The sequence below is a fragment of the Lepus europaeus genome, chromosome 15, assembly GCF_033115175.1.
Source record: "Lepus europaeus isolate LE1 chromosome 15, mLepTim1.pri, whole genome shotgun sequence".
NCBI classification, from domain to species: Eukaryota; Metazoa; Chordata; class Mammalia; order Lagomorpha; family Leporidae; genus Lepus; species Lepus europaeus.
In genome coordinates, this window is record NC_084841.1 from 51,379,043 (window position 1) to 51,396,121 (window position 17,079).

Here is a 17,079-nt window from a genome sequence, read left to right on the forward strand (position 1 = left end):
CACGTATAATTGTACTTAACAATTTCTAATAACTATCAGATAATGCTACCATACTAGAATAACACAAAAGTGGGATAAAAAAGTGGTTTTGGTTGCCTCGAATCCCTGTCACAGGTATTGTTTCCGTAAGGCTTTAGAATAATATAAGAAATAGATCCCAGGATCACATGAGTGAACTCCTGAGAGCTCAGGATCTCAAGATGAGCATCAGTGCTGTCACATTATCTGTAATTTAATTTAAAATAAATCAGAGCAAACAGTCTCACTATGGTGGGTGAGTTGAACTTAACACTGCTTTAGCCACTGTTAACATCTCAAGTAATCTGAGTCCACACGCTAAGACAGAGGAAATGGCAAGGCCATCAACATCAACATCAGATTCTGATAGTGTTCATCTAGCATCACAAGAAACTTCAGAAGTGCACTTTCCATGGTGAAATTAGTGGTGTTCAAGATATGAGGGGTCTTCAAAACAGTTTAAACTATGCATGGATTTCACAATTTTTTTCTACCAAAACAAGCTCATCTTTTAATTTTATTTTCCCATGAACTTTTTGAAGTCTCTTCATATATGTTTGGCAGGAAATCTACAGACACATCTGTCCTTCGAGAGTAAAGCCTAAAACTCTGACCTCAAGCCATTTCTCTTCCTCTCCTCCTCAACAATAACAGCTCACACCCTTTAAAGTGTGTTGCTCCTTTGCACAGTTTCACAGTCATGGTTTGAACTCCAGATCTCTCTGAGGATTCCAGAGCCCTCACACCACCATTCCTCCTCCTGTGTGGTCAGGGGCAGCTGTAGGATTATTATACGTTGTCTGGTTTAACTTTTCTGCCTTCAGATAAAGGATAAGTATATATCTAACATCAAAGTAGAATCATCTAGGTGTCAGCATGGTGGCAGTGATCAAGCCGTCGCCTTCAACCCCAACATCCTATAGCAGAGCACTGGTTTGAGTCCTAGCTGCTCTGCCTCCAATCCAGCTCCTCACTAATGTGCCTAGGAAAGCAGCAGAAGGTGGCCCAAGTGTTTGGGCCCCTGCATCCACATGGGAGACCTAGATGAAGTTCTGGGCTCTTGACTTTGGCCTGGCTTATCCCTGGCCACTGCAACCATTTGGGGAGTGAACCAGCTGATGGGAGATCTCTCTCTCTCTCTCTCTCTCTCTCTCCTCTCTCTTTCTCTCTCTCTCATTCTCGCCCCTCCCCATACCAACGCCACCCCCCTCATAACTCTACCTTTCAGATAAATAAATAAATCTTGTTTTAAAAAAGTAGAATCATCATGGGTGCCGATTCTAGTCCCAGTTGCCCCTCTTCCAATTCAGTTCTTGCTATGGCCTGGGAAAGCAGTAAAAGATGGCCTAAGTGCTTGGGCCCCTGCACCCACATGGGAGTCCAGCTCCAGCCATTGTGGCCATCAGGGGAGTGAATCAACGCAAGGAAGACCTTTCTTTCTGTCTCTACCTCTCACTGTCTGGAACTCTACCTCTCAAATAAATAAATAAAATCTTATAAAAAAAAAGTAGAATCATCTGATGAGTTTGGGGTAGCTCTCTCCACAAAATGTAGTTGAAAGAAATAGAACATCTAACTAAATTTAAAGACACCCTATGCACATGGCTCAGGTACTTTGGTGATTACCACTCACGAGAGAGACCTGGTTGGAGTTCCTGGATCCTAGCTCCAACTGTGTGGGCATTTGGGGAGTAAACCAACAGATGGAGGATTTCTCTCTTCATCTTTCTCTCTTTCTCTTGCTCTGCCTTTAAAAATACCTAACTTAAAAATTCTAAAATCTATTGTATTGATGATTGTACAACTCCATAACTATACTAAAAGCGCATGAATTATACACCTTAAATGGGTAAATTGGATGATATGTGAATCATATTTCAGAAAAGCTGTCATAAAAAATTAGGAAAGCTTGTTTCAATAATACCCAAAGTAAAATCCAAAACAAAAATCTTAATTTAGGAGTTAAAAATTGTTTATCATTGTATTTTAAAACCTACTTAATTTATTATTTTATTTACTTGAGAGAGAGAGAAAGACAAGGGCAGAAACAAAGACAGACAGAGATATCCCACTTACTGGTTCACTCCTCAAATGCCCATAACCACTGGGGGCAGGGCAGGTCAGGCCAAAGTCAGGAGCCTGAAATCCAATCTAGGTCTCCCAAATGAGTGTGAGGGACCCAAGCACTAGAGTGCCTGCTGCCTCCTACAGTATGCACTAGAAGGAAGCTGGAATCAAGATAGAGCCAAGATTCAAACTCAGGAACTTTGATATGGAAGGTGGTATCCAAAGTGGCATCTTAATCACTATGCAAAACATTCACACTTACTATTGTATTTTTATGAAAACAATTTTATTTTCAACACACACGTACATGCGTGCATACACACAGACACACACATATGTGGGTGCACACACAGAGACACACACGTACCCCTCCAGTGAGCATAGCAGACTACCTTGAAAGGCGCATCTGTGGTCTTAAACTATATTTCATCCTGCATTCCACCATTTAATGGTGGATTAAGTTTCCTAATTCAGCTAGGTCAGCTGATGCTGCTGATGGAATATTATGATTTCTACAAAATGAATGATTCAAGCAAGGTCCTTGTTTGTTAGAGCATCTGAAAAGACAAAAAGGAGGAGCTTCACTGGGTTTATATGGAAAAGATGTTTCAAGATTTCACACAAGCTTATTTAATTAAAAAATGCATTTATTTGGCAATATTTGATTCAAGAAAACTGATTTCATTTTAAAAGCTTATGTATTAGCAGCGCTGTACAGAAGAAACAATTCCCATCTTTCTCTAATTGTCAGAGACTTTGATTTGGCCAAAGTAATATGACAATTGTGAACAGTCCATTGATGCACTCAATTTACAAGTCAGATATGGTGTGAGATTACTAATGAGTGCAATGTAATAGAAAATTTATCTGTTTCTATATAGACTTGTTTATCAAGTGACACATTTGACTAAATAGGAATACTACACACAGTACTTAAAAATAGCTCTCTGATTTGCTACAGCTATTTCCAAAACAAAATCTCGGGTATTTTAGAGATTTATAATTCTCAAGCAATAGTATATCTAATATCCTAATAATTTTAGCAAAAATATCTATAGACGTATGAAAAGTGTTATTTGTTCCCCTTTCTCTGCTGGCTGAGTGGTCTTAGACAAAATTGGGTACTCTTCTAGGCCTCAAATTTCTCATGGCCAACGTGAGGAATTAAATTATCAGGCCCCAATTCTAATCACTCATAAATCATTCATTCAGGGATCATTTTCTGAGGACTGAGCCACTATGCATGGTTGGTGGGACAGAAAACCGAAGACAAAGAAGATAAAGTGAGGGCCTGACCTGGAGAAGTCTTCGATGTAGTAAATGAAGTGTCACAAAAGAAATGCAACCAAGACTGGAAAAACAAACAAAATGGGTTGATCCATTCTAACAGAAGCTTTCAAAGACTGCATGAAGAAAAGGACAGTTGAGTGGAAGAACCTCAGAAACAGATGGGATTTTGGCCAACAGAAATGGAATTAGTCTGAAATGGCTATGAAGCGTATGTGAACCATAGATGAGTTCAAATAACTATTACATTTCCTTCCTGCTCAAACCCTGACATTTGAATTTATATAGCTATTGTGGAGGGCTATTTGTAAAAGCCTTAATATGAAAATAAGGAAAGAAAGAAAGAGGAAAAGAGCAAGTGAGCAGAGATAATCACAGCCCTTGACATCTTTAATTAATTATTGCATTAGGTTTCCCACTTGAGTTAGTTAGTCAGGCAAGACGCAGAGCCGCCACTGTCTCCTGGCAGACAACGACTTGAGAAAAAAACAGAGAGGAGGAAAGGAATTGCTGCCATGTTTATAAAGATCAGCATATGCTACTCCAAAATAAAAAAATAAAAATACTTGTCTTTTTCTGGTTCAGAAAGAATGTCACTGTGGAATACCGAATTTTAGTACAGTATATTATGGGGTCAAAAAGAAAAAGTAGAGTATCACGGGCTATTTCTGAATGTGTGGCCATCAAGTCAAGACAGTTACATTTTAAATAAAACCTTGTTAGAGCATTGTCTATAGAAACACAAATAGTTATATGTAAATGCGCTATTTCAAGTACTATGGTTATATCAACACATTTAATCCTCCCAACAAGCAAATGAAGTAGTAACTAGCATTATCCCCATTTTATTGATGAAATTAAAACTCAACAGGGTGAAACAATTTGTCTAAAGTTACCACTAACCAATTGCAAAGCCAGGTCCCAGTACAAGGCTCTCTAGTTCTAGCATATGCTCTTAATCCCTCTACACCTGACTGCCTCTATTTCCCTAATTGGCAGAGACGGATGCAAAGTTCTGCACCTGTTCTGCCACATGTCTAAAAACAATACCAAGTAAAAAAGGATAAGATTTCCTCATAAGTTTCTTCCCCAGAAATTTAGTCCCTCAGGTGTAAATAATCAGAAAGTATCTGTACATACCATGAGATTTCAATAAAAAGCAGGCAGCAAGCTCCATTTCTAAATTAGGTAAAATTGGAGCTGATACAGCCATATAAGTACTTCTTAGCCTGCAGAAGGTAATGCTAGCAAAATGATTGAGACAAATGAGATGGTAATTTAAAATATTCCTCAGGGAGGTTAAATTAAGAAAAATGAAGCTAGTGTTTGGAAAAAAATACATGCAGATATTCATATACATGTAGTGATAATTTTAAGAGTCTGAGACTATTAAAAACAGTTCTAAAAAACTAAAGTGTTATGGGGAAAATTAAATAAAGGGATTTTTGGCTGTAAGAAAGTAATAAAAAAAGTGCCTGAAAAGTGTTACTGGTTATGAAATCTTCCAAGAATTCAACAGTTGAAATAAAGCTGATCAAGAATAGTTGGGATACTGTAAATTGTCAGAATTAATGAAGTTTTCTGCCAAGCAGTATAAAATCAGAAGAACTGGTAAGCATATTTACTGGCTCAATCAAATCATCCATAAAAGAAAACTGAAAGATTAACAACAGTCATACCCAACTATGTTTAAAAAAAAGGCTAAAATTTTGTGGAAATATTAGATAATAAAAATACAATTACAGATTATTTACTTTCTGATCCTATGTGAATTTACTTAGCATGATAAATAAAATTTAGATATTACAAATATCATTCTCAATGTAATTATTTTTTTGTATATCCACTACTAAAAGCATCCTTATAATAGAAGTGAAAAGAACTGGTGATTGTGATAGCGAAACATATGTATATACTTTAAGTATGAATCTCCCCAAAAGTTCTGCAAAACTTTTGATCAATTGATTGATCATCACAGCATTATATAATCATTTAATCCAAAATCTATATGAGACAAACAAAGCCAGTATTAAAAATTACATAAAGATAGAAAAAGCTCACTATGGTTCACACAAAAAGAATAAGACAGTAGAACTGCTAAATAATGCGGACATGAGACACACTTCTAAGACATAGAGAGTGGGTGGGCATTTGGCCTAGTAGAAAGGAGGCCCATGCGCCATATTGGAGTATCTGAGTTTGATGCCTCACTCTGGCTCCTAACTCCAACTTTCCGACAATGTGGATTCTAGGAGGCAGCAGTGATAGCTTAGTTCCCCACCCACATAGAAGACCTGAACTGAGCTCTCAGCTCCAGGCTTCTGCCCAGTTCTGTCTTGACCACTGCAGTCATTTGGGGAATGAACCAGTAGATGAGAGTGTGCTCGCTTGCTCTCTCTCTCTATCTCTATCTCTCTTCTTCTCTCTCCCCCGTCTCTCTCTCCCTCTCAAATAAATAATATATAGAGGCTGGTGCTTAAGTCTTCTGGCAGTACTGAGTTTGGAGCCTTAGAATCCTAAATCAAGTCTCCACATTCTCTGCTAAAAATCATGTGCTCTTCAGCTAGTCACTTAAAGTTCCAAGTTTCATTTTAATCATCTGTAACAAGAGATAACGTATGCAGAAACAAACTCAAGAAATCCAGGGCTTCCCACAGTGTCTGGCATATGGGAGTGCTAAACAAACGTTAGTGCCCTTCCTCCCATCCTGTTCAAATTTCTCCTCTGCAAAATTTAAAGTATCTTTGAGAAGCTTATCAGAATAATGAAACATATAAGAAGGTATCTCAAATAACTCATGAAAATATATACTATGAAAAAACTACGTACGGATTTCCAAAAATTTTTACCCCAAAATAAACACATCTTTTAATTCCATTTTCCCCAAACTTTATGAAGTTCCTTCATCGGAGACAGTTTAGCGAAATTGTGTAAAAGTGAGACATATGCATACTAAGTTAAAAAAAGATAGAAACCAAGAAAGACACCACTTTTCATTACCAGAAAGGCTTCAAAAAGAAGAGAGGGCCTAAGAAGGATCCTGGTGTACACACAGGACTGGAGAAGTCAACGGGAAGGGGAAGTACTTCCCACACCAGTTGGCTCCACATCTTCACGACAGAGGGAGGTGATCAGGCCAGGCAATTCAAAATGCAGCTCAAGGAGCAGCTATACCAGACACCATTCCTTGCCAGAGTTACTTCCCTTCAGAGAGCTCTCTTCTCATCTCAGTCAACTCTGAAGTCCCCTGACTCAGCACATTTGCTGGCCAGGATCTTCCCACTTTCCATGACTACTTCCTGCCCTAATGAAATGTATGAACAGAAACAGCAAAACAAGTTGTTCTAAATCATGAGGTTGGAGGTGTGTCACAGTACAGGAGAGCATATGGGGAGGATCTGGTATGGGTGATTCTGAAATCCTACACTCCACCTGGGAACATCTAACATGAATCCTAAAGAAATCAACAAGAACCAAACACTAACAAGACAACAAAAGAAATCAGAACCATGAATATATGTGGAAAATGGAACAGATAGAAGAAAAGTCTCCAACAATGGATCTATCCCAATGAGCTGAAGAACATCTCAGGCCAAATACATCAGTGCGTGAGACTAATACTTGGTAAATGGGCCCAGAATACTGAAAAATTATCCAGAATTTTCTACAAAGCATGACCTATGTGGCTGAAATTATCAGGTTTTTCTTTCCAAGTTAAAAAAAAATGCATTCAATCTGTTCAGATTCTAAAATAGGGTTAAAAATGGCAGCAGACCTCTTAAATCATAGCTTCATTTACATAAAGATCAGTTTAATGTAAAATCTGGAAATATTAGTTGGTCCTATACTGAGATTCAAACACGCCTATATACAGGTTATCATGTAAGGTACTCAAAAATGCAGATGAAAGCCGGCGCCGTGGCTCAACAGGCTAATCCTCCGCCTTGCGGCGCCGGCACACCGGGTTCTAGTCCCGGTCGGGGCACCGATCCTGTCCCGGTTGCCCCTCTTCCAGGCCAGCTCTCTGCTGTGGCCAGGGAGTGCAGTGGAGGATGGCCCAAGTGCTTGGGCCCTGCACCCCATGGGAGACCAGGAGAAGCACCTGGCTCCTGCCATCAGAACAGCGCGGTGCGCCGGCCGCAGCGCGCTACCGCGGCGGCCATTGGAGGGTGAACCAATGGCAAAAGGAAGACCTTTCTCTCTGTCTCTCTCTCACTGTCCACTCTGCCTGTCAAAAAAAAAAAAATGCAGATGAAGATAGGTAATTATTTATAAAATGAGATTTCCTTCCCCCTTCAGGCAACTGAGTAGCAACATGAAAACATAAAAAGAGATGATATAGATAACTCCAGTTCACTGATACACATACCAAGCATAATGCCTCTAACCTAAAATGCATGCAAATTTCCCTGAGCACTTAATAACCTAAATATAGATATGGAAGTACACTAATGGATGTGCTTGCTTTCATATTCACACATAATGTTGCTGACCCGTCATTACTAGGGCACACACTTGAGGCCAGTGCCATCTGTGGCAGTGATGATCTTGCAGGCTGCCTATGACTGATAGCACAAATTAAAATGGAACAAATCAACCTAACCAGAAAAGGAGCTTATGCCTTTGGCCTTGTTCAGAGCTTTTATTGGCTCTTCGGGGTTACCAAGTCCTTCACCTATGACCTCATCCCCATTCTATCACCACGCCAGACTTTGAAATAAGGAAAACAACATTGGCCTTGGGGAGTTCAACTCTAATACTAACTCATAACAGCACTGAACAGGGGGATGCCAAGTTTAATTCTGAGACAGATTGGACTTCAGGGCTGCAGGATATTGACCTGGAAATGTTCTCAGTCTTCTACACAAGTGAATTTTAAGAGGTTTCTAGCTCAGCTTCTGCACATGTACCCAACCTTTAAGGGAACTGTGTCCTAGGCTTATCCAAGTCGAGTTACAGAAAAGGGAGACTACGAAGAACCAGGAATGGAAGGCCTGGAGTAAAGAGGGAAAATTTTAGGCTTTTTTAGGTAAATGTCCAGACTCCTACCCTCCTTGCTGTGGAGAATCTAGGTAAAGAATTAAAATCCCAGGAAGCTCTTTTTTTTTTTTTTTTTTTTTTTTTTTAAAGAAAAAGAAAGTAGAAGTAAAGTTCATAGGATGAACCAAAAAGTCAGATTAAAGAAGGATTTGAAAGTTTCGGGGCTGGTGCTGTGGCGTAGCAGGTAAGGTCGCCACCTGCCATGCCAGCATCCCATATGGGCGCCAGTTCAAGACCCAGCTGCTCCACTTCCGATCCAGCTCTCTGCTATGGCCTGGGAAAACAGCAGAAGATGGCCCAAGTCCTTGGGCCCCTGCACCTGCATGGGAGACCCGAAGAAAGCTCCTGGCTCCTGGCTTCGGATCGGCACAGCTCCGGCCAATTGAGGAGTGAATCAGCAGATGGAAGACCTCTCTCTCTCTCTCTCTCTCTCTCTCTCTCTCTCTCTCTCAGTAACTCTGACTTTCAAGTAAAATAAATAAATATTTTAAAAAAAGATTTGAAAGTTTCATACTTGAATTTCTGAAGGAATTGAAGAATGCTGAAGAATGCTAAATAACTGGGAAGGAATCATTAAGTTCTTGAATTTGTAAATATGAAACGCATGGTTTGTAGACATTAAATAAAAGGTTTCCAGCTAAAAAGTAAAAAACAAAACAAACAAACAAAAAGAACTGGGAACAAAGAGGGGGGATTTTTGAGAAATATCTCATGTGTTTTAGTTTGAGTCACTTTTACTGTTTTATGAAAGATACAGGGAAAGAAGGGAATTCATTCTTAAATTCATTTTCCTAGACATAGAAGCATGTGGCATAGAATTAGCTATGTAAGTCCAAGAAAAAATTGTCTAACTATAATATGATTAAATGTTTTAGTATATGTAAGAAAAGATTACACAGAAGGATTCCTATTTGATATAGGACTTGTCAAAAACAGAACTGAAGAAAAGTAGGACCATCAGCCATAGCAACTAAGACCCCAGAAAGAAACTCTCCAAGACTGTTTATTTGTAAAGCCTTAGGAAAACCTTACAAGAAAAAGAAGTCTTGGCCTTGGGACTGCCTCCTCCGGTTCCTGATGACCTAATAATATAAGTTATCAAGGTCTGATGACATTTATATGCAAATCCTGTAAGTATCTCCACCTTGCTCTGATTGCATACTCACCAAACAGTATTTTACATGCTGCCCAGTGATCTTAATTGCCCCATTCTACCACGACTCTTCATGTTAAAGTCACAGAGAACCCAAGTCAAAGTTGTTTGAAGATTTAAAAAGCACACTTAACAGAAAGGCTGAAATAAAGAATAAAAATATCTCCAAAAGTAAGCAAGGATGCAGAGAAATGGAATCATTAATGTTGGTGGGAATGCAAAATGACACAGCTACTCTAGAAAATAGTTCAGAAATTTCCTCTTTTAATGCTTTTTTTAAAAAAAGATTTATTTATTTATTTATTTATTTGAAAGGCAGAGTTATAGAGAGGCAGAGAGAGAGATAGAGATAGAGGGAGAGAGAGAGAGGACTTCCATCTGCTGGTTCACTCCCAGATGGCTGCAATGGCCAGAACTGGGCCAATCTGAATCAGGAGCCAGGAGCTTTTTTCAGGTCTCCCACATGGGTGCCAGGGCCCAAAGATCTGGGCCATCTTCTCAGGTCATAGCAGAGAGCTGGGTCAGAAGAGGAGCTGCCGAGATTCGAACTGGCAGCTATATGGGATGCCGGCACTGAAATTGGCGTCTTGACCCACTACACCACAGCATCGGCCCCTAGAAATTTATTTTAAAATTAAAAGTGGATTTACCATTTGGCCCAGCAACTACTGCTGCATGCATTTGTTCCAGAGAAAGGAAAACTTCTGTCCACATAGAACCTTGTACAAGAATGATCATAAGAGCTCTTTGGTAGTAGCTCCAAAATGGAAACTGCTCAAACACCCTTCAATGGGTAAAAATTGTTGTATACTCATTTTGGAATACTTCTCAAGACTGATAAGGAATGATCTACTGATACATGCAACAATGTAGCTGAGCCTCAAGGGCATTATACTAAGAGACAAAAGCATTCTCAAATGGTTACATTTATAAAGCACTCTTAAATAACAATGCTATGATGATGCAGAACAGATCTGTGGTTGTGAGGAGTTAAGGACCAAAGGTGAGCATGAAGCTGACTCTGAAGAGTGATACAAAGGAACGCTGTGGGAATGGTGTAGTTATGGATCTTGATTACAATGGTGGTTTCCTAAAGCTACCCATATAGCAAAAGTGCATCCAATTGCACACACAAACATGTGATCACATAAAGTGTGAATGAGTTTATGGATGATGTGAATGTCAGTTACTTCCTTTTCATAATATTCAATAGCTATTCCAAATGTTAACATTGTGGAAGATCGGGCAAAGTGTTCATTGGACATTTTAATTTATTTCTTTGCAACTTGCAATGAACCTCTAATTATTTCAAGATAAAAGGTAAAAGAATTACTACATAAATAGAAATGATATGTTTCTTTACTTCTACAGATCCATTACATCTTATGTCAACAGGAACATTGAATTGACTTAAAAGAGAAATTTGGGGGTGGGGGTCTAGGCATTTAATCTAGTGTCTAAGATGCTGGTTAAGATGCCTGCATCCCACATTGGATGGCCTGGGTTCCTTTCTCTGGCTCTGGTTCCTGACTCCAGAGTCCTGTATTACAGACTCTAGGAGGCAGCAGTAATAGCTCAACTAATCAGGATTTTGCTACCCACAAGAGACTGGTTTGAGTTCCTGGCTCCTGCCTTCAGCCTGGCCCTGCCTCAGCCATTGTGGGCATTTGGAGAGAGGATCAACACACGAGAGTGCCCTCTTGCTCTCCCTCTCTTTCTCTCTCCAATAAATACATTTTTTAAAAACATAGGATGAGATCTTTTGGTCCCACAAGTAAATCAGAAAGCAGAATTATTGGTTCAAATGGACGCAAATCTATAGTGGGGGCTTCAAGTTTAGCTGACTCACAGCTTAATTTGTCACCACAGGCCGTTTATTTCCATTTCTGTATTCTCCACCCTTCAAAGGCATTTTCGTTCTGAGCATATTTGAGGCTATGCACTCCATTGTACACATGCAAAGGAGCATAATTCTGTCCTAGGATTCCAGGAAAGAATTCAGAGGTTTATGCAAACTGGATTGCTTAGACAAGGGAATCAGTCACACATTCTGCTTCCCTAAGCCACTCTCTTTTCCTATTAGCCTGAAATTATTTTCATTTATACTTCTCCCTTTTACTCTCAAATATGTCTCAATTTGGAGAGTACATTTTATGGCCACATGGAATGCCTAGGCAGAAAACTCTGCTTAATAGGTCAACTTTGGTCTATCCCTAAAACTGCTCCCTGTGCAAGGAGGTAGGGCTACCCAACTAAACTTGGTTAGTACTAGGAAGAAGGGGTAACTAGTTGCAGAATTTGCATTTAAAATTTACCACTAGATATGGACAACTATATCTCTTATGTAAATTAATAAATTGGCATCCAGCTTTGTTCATTTCTGTGCACTTGATTAATGAAACAATACATGAAAAATTGGTGTTCAGTATGCCAATAGTCTGGGAAATTGCTGATGTTGCTACTGATAAATTCATGGAGATAATGACTACTCCCTGGAAGATAGTCAGCATTCCTTTCCCTAGAGATGCTCGTTTTTCTCTTGTATATTTTCTTCATTAATGTACATGCTAGTTTTAAAAATCTTAATCAAGGCCGGTGCCGCGGATCAATAGGCTAATGCTCTGCCTGCGGCGCCGGCACCCTGGGTTCTAGTCCCAGTCAGGGCACCAGATTCTGTCCCAGTTGCCCCTCTTCCAGGCCAGCTCTCTACCGTGACCAGGGAGTGCAGTTGAGGATGGCCCAAGTGCTTGGGCCCTGCACCCCATGGGAGACCAGGATAAGCACCTGGCTCCTGCCTTCGGATCAGCACGGTGCACCAGCCACAGGGCGCCGGCCACGGCGGCCATTGGAGGGTGAACCAATGGCAAAGGAAGACCTTTCTTTCTGTCTCTCTCTCTCTCACTGTCCACTCTGCCTGTCAAAAAAGAAAAAATCTTAATCAAAATAAAACAAAGGATTAAGCAGCTAACCAGGATATTTAAAATGAGATGTGAGATACTGTCTCTGAATATTTTAAATGTAATAGACAAAAAGCTGTTAAATTGTTATGCAGACAAAACTGAAATTCAAAGTGACAAAATAATGTCTTAAAATCTTATGAGCCATATTGCTAATAGATATCCTAAAAGAACAATGTATATTATTAAAGTTTATGTCATCTTTGTATCATATTGTAAAAAAGTGGACAATTATTAATTATTTGGAACCATGAATACATGATTAATAGTCATTGAGTTTGAACTTTGACACATAATTTTTCATCTTTAAGACAAGATATCTCCAATTGAATGATCTGAAGTAAACTATTACATAGTAGACTTGGAGTAATTAGGAGAGGTACTGGACCTGGGTTTTCTCTGCTGGACAACACATAAGTACTGCAACTCTCTCTTCATATTTTTTCAGACCACCTCTGTTCCACCTCCAGGAGTTTTTTGTTCCCTTATAGAGCTGCAAATTCATCAACCTACCCTAGAAACAGAACCACACTAACTCCATCAGCTCCCCTTTTTTCTCTGCAGACTTGGTCTTCCTTGTGAACTCATCCCCAGCACACTGCCCTAGCTTGCCAGCCTGTGGCCTGCTTCCATCTCTAATGGCTTAGAGGGTACAGAACAGTAAAAACACAAATTGCCATTGAGGAGAATTCTTAGAAGAACTTGAAATGTCTCTCACTCGAGGTCATACATGAACATAAATACTGGAAACAGCTTATCACCTGGAAAATACTAAAGGCTGGAGGTTGCCAGTGTGGCTTCTCAGTAGAGAAACAAAGAGGGGGCATCAGCAAAGAATCTTGCACTATGACTAGAATACATGGTTTTGGTGTAGTTAGAAAGTACAAGTTACCTGCAGTCCCAATAAAGACTGTAGGGGAAAGGTAGGCTCAATATATTTTAAAATTAGTGTGGATTGGGGCCAGTACTGTGGTGTAGCAGGTAAAGCTGCCGCTTGCAGTGCCAGCATCCCATATGGGCACCAGTTTCGAGTCCTGGCTGCTCCACTTCCAATCCAGCTCTCTGCTATGGCCTGGGATAGCAGTAGAACATGGCCCAAGTCCTTGGGCCCCTGCACCCATGTGGGCAACTTGGAAGAAGCTCCTGGCTCCTGGCTTCAGATTGGTACAGCTCCAGCTGTTGTGGCCAACGGTGGAGTGAACCAAAGGATGGAAGACTTTCTCTCTCTCTCTCTCTCTCTCTCTGCCTCTCCTCTCTTTATGTAACCCTGAATCTCAAATAAATAAATAAATAAATAAATATTTTTTTAAAAAATAATAAAATAAAATAAAGTTAGTCTGGATTAAGAGTCCAGTGTAAGGCTATGAGGAACATCACCGAGGGTGAAATGAAAGGGGTCTTTGTAATAACATATCTGAAAACATTGCTGTAACAAGGAACTATACAGTGTGGGCATTTTTCAGAATCTCGAAAGAATCCACGTGTGTACCTAATTAAAGAGTCAGACAATGATTACCTGCCATGTAGGCACATTACAGCAGCACCAGTGGCATAAGACTGTCATTCTCGTTCCTGTAAAACACCTTCCCCCTGTCCGGCCCTGAAAGAGCGAGAACCAGCAGGGAAGTGGTAGGATGAAGGATGGAAACACATCCCACTCCCCTTCCCTGTTGCAAATCCCAGTTAACAGGCAGAAGTCATGAAGGGAAGAGGAACTGGAATTGGTTATGAACTTTACATTTCCATTTAGAATGGGAAACACATTTTATGCCAGACAATTTACTGTAATTCTGGAACCCATTCCCACAACAGAAAAACTAAGCCATCTTTCCTAGATATGACTCAGGGCAGGAAAGGGACACTCAATATAATATGCAAGAAAGGGGCTGGCACTGTGGAGCATTGGGCTAAAGCCCCAGCCTGCAGTGCCGGCATCATATATAGGCACTGGTTTGAGTCCCAGCTGCTCCTCTTCCAATCCAACTCCAAGCTAATGCACCTGGGAAAGCAGCAGGGGATGGTTCAAGTCATTGGGCCCCTGCACCCATGTGGGAGACCTGGAAGAAGCTCCTGGCTCCTGGCTTTGGATGTGCCCAGCTCCAGCCATTGCAGCCATTTGGGGAATGAACCAGAAAATTGAAGAGCTCTCTCTTTGTCTCTCTCTCTCTCTTTCTGTACATCTGTCTTTCAAATAAATAAAATAAATATTCAAAAAAGTAAAAATAAATAAATAAAATAAATCTTTAAAAAAGATTATGTAAGCCATATTTGAATTACTACAATTTCAGATTATCCCATTAAAAAGGAATACATGGCCGGCGCCATGGCTTAACAGGCTAATCCTCCACCATGCGGTGCTGGCACACCGGGCTCTCTGCTATGGCCCGGGAGTACAGTGGAGGATGGCCCAAGTCCTTGGGCGCTGCACCTGCATGGGAGACCAGGAGAAGCACCTGGCTCCTGGCTTCGGATCAGCACAATGCGCTGGCCGCAGCAGCCATTGGAGGGTGAACCAACGGCAAAAAGGAAGACCTCTCTCTCTGTCTCTCTCTCTCTCACTATCCACTCTGCCTGTCAAAAAAAAAAAAAAAAAAGGAATACATACACAGACTCACACACATACACATGACAACTGTTTTTTTATTCTTCCACTTTTTCAATCTTATATCTTTTATAAACATACTATAATTTGATTTCCTATTTTTAGACATTTAAATTATTTCTCATAAATTTGCTCTTATAATCAAAGTTGCAATAAACAATTTTATACATAAAACTTCACCCATGACCATTATTAGCTCTTTAAGATAAATATCTAAAGGTACAATTACCAAATTAATTCGTATATGCATGTTTAAAGCTTTGGATTTACATTACCAAATTTCAAAATAGATTATTATTAAGTGTGTCTAATTAATATTCATATCAATAACACAAACTGATAGAATGTATGTATCATTATTTGTGAAAATTAAAAATTGAAGTATATATAAAAATTGTGTTGCAGAGCATTTTGTTAATAGGTGATATTTGATGCTGAAACTAAATGCAAATTTTAATAAATGATTAAAAGCTTTTGAAGCAAGCTATAATCTCCAAATTAAGAACCTACCAATTATTTATTTCATTTCCAGGATTTGAGCTAAAATTGTTTTACTGATACCTCACTGGGTATTTTTTTTAAATTCCTTCACCCAGAAATGTACACAACAAGGTCTTTAGTCTTTGAGGAGGGTTTCTTAGGTGATAATTAAACTTCAATGAATACTTGAGTTAAAAATGACTCACATCCAAATATAAGACTTCAGTACAGTCCATCTGTGTCTTCTGGGAAAAGAAAAAAACTGAAACAGATATATTAAACTGGCTAACGGCCAAACATCAAGTGCTGTCATGTTTTCTGAATATAAGTGTTGAAATTATTAGTCAATAATTATAATTACTAGTCTGTGAACAATAATAAAAACTTACATTAATATTGTTTATAAGAAATGCATTTTCATATATACCATCTCATTTGAATGTTACAACATCCCTACCAGGTAGATTTCATCATTCTCATTTTATAAGTGAGGAAACTAAAGCTCAAAAACTCAGTTGGCTCACCTATTGACATATATCTGCAGAACAAACACAGCCGGGAGCCAAAACTGTTCCTGAATTTGCAGTCCAACTTTTTCTACCATGCCACTCTTCCTCTTGGTAAATAGATTTATTTGGTTAGTTGCTTAAGAAATAACATTGGTCATAAATATGTGTGGAGAACTCTTCCAAATAGTGGCACAGAACTTGTAAGGATAAAAGGAAAAATCCATGCCCTCTCACACCTTGTGGTCATTGGCAGGAGGTTGGTTGGGGAAGGATAGGTGATAATTAAATATTAATCTGTTGTATCTCAGGGAAAGGTAAGGGGTGTGGGAAATGAATCCAGGATCAAGGAGAGAAAGGAATGATAAATGCTAGTCAAGATTACATTTTCCAGGAAATTCTCTGGAATGAGGTTGGCATTTGAACAGATACCTGGACCCAAGGCATAAAGCCAGGCTAACGTCAAGGGCAAGAGAACACATGAAGCGCCGGCAAACCTGCTATCTAACAGGAGCAGCTCTCCTCCCAGGATGATTTGTAGGCTTGCCTTCCCCATCAGCTTGATAATTAACTCTAGGAGCAGAGAAACTTCATTTTTACAAAACAAATTTCACAGGAAGTAAACCGCATATCCACTGTACAGAAGCAAGCAAACCAAAATGCTGCTAGAATTTCTACCCCCAAATGACAAGGTTTTTCAGTACTCTTCTAGCATTCTTTGCAGCTCAGCCTTGGAGAGTTAGGCTTTTAATTTCATTCTTTTTAAATAAAATCTTACATATTACCCAAAGAATCATAGCAAACTTTATCCATAATTTTGAAATACCATTTAAAGATATTAACTGAGAGACAAGGAGGAGTTTTTTTCCTTGTGCTTTATGTTTTAATTAACATATTAAAAAGGGATTACAACCATTGTTACCAGATGCCTTATCAGTGTTCTGAGTTGGATAATATTATTCCCTTGCA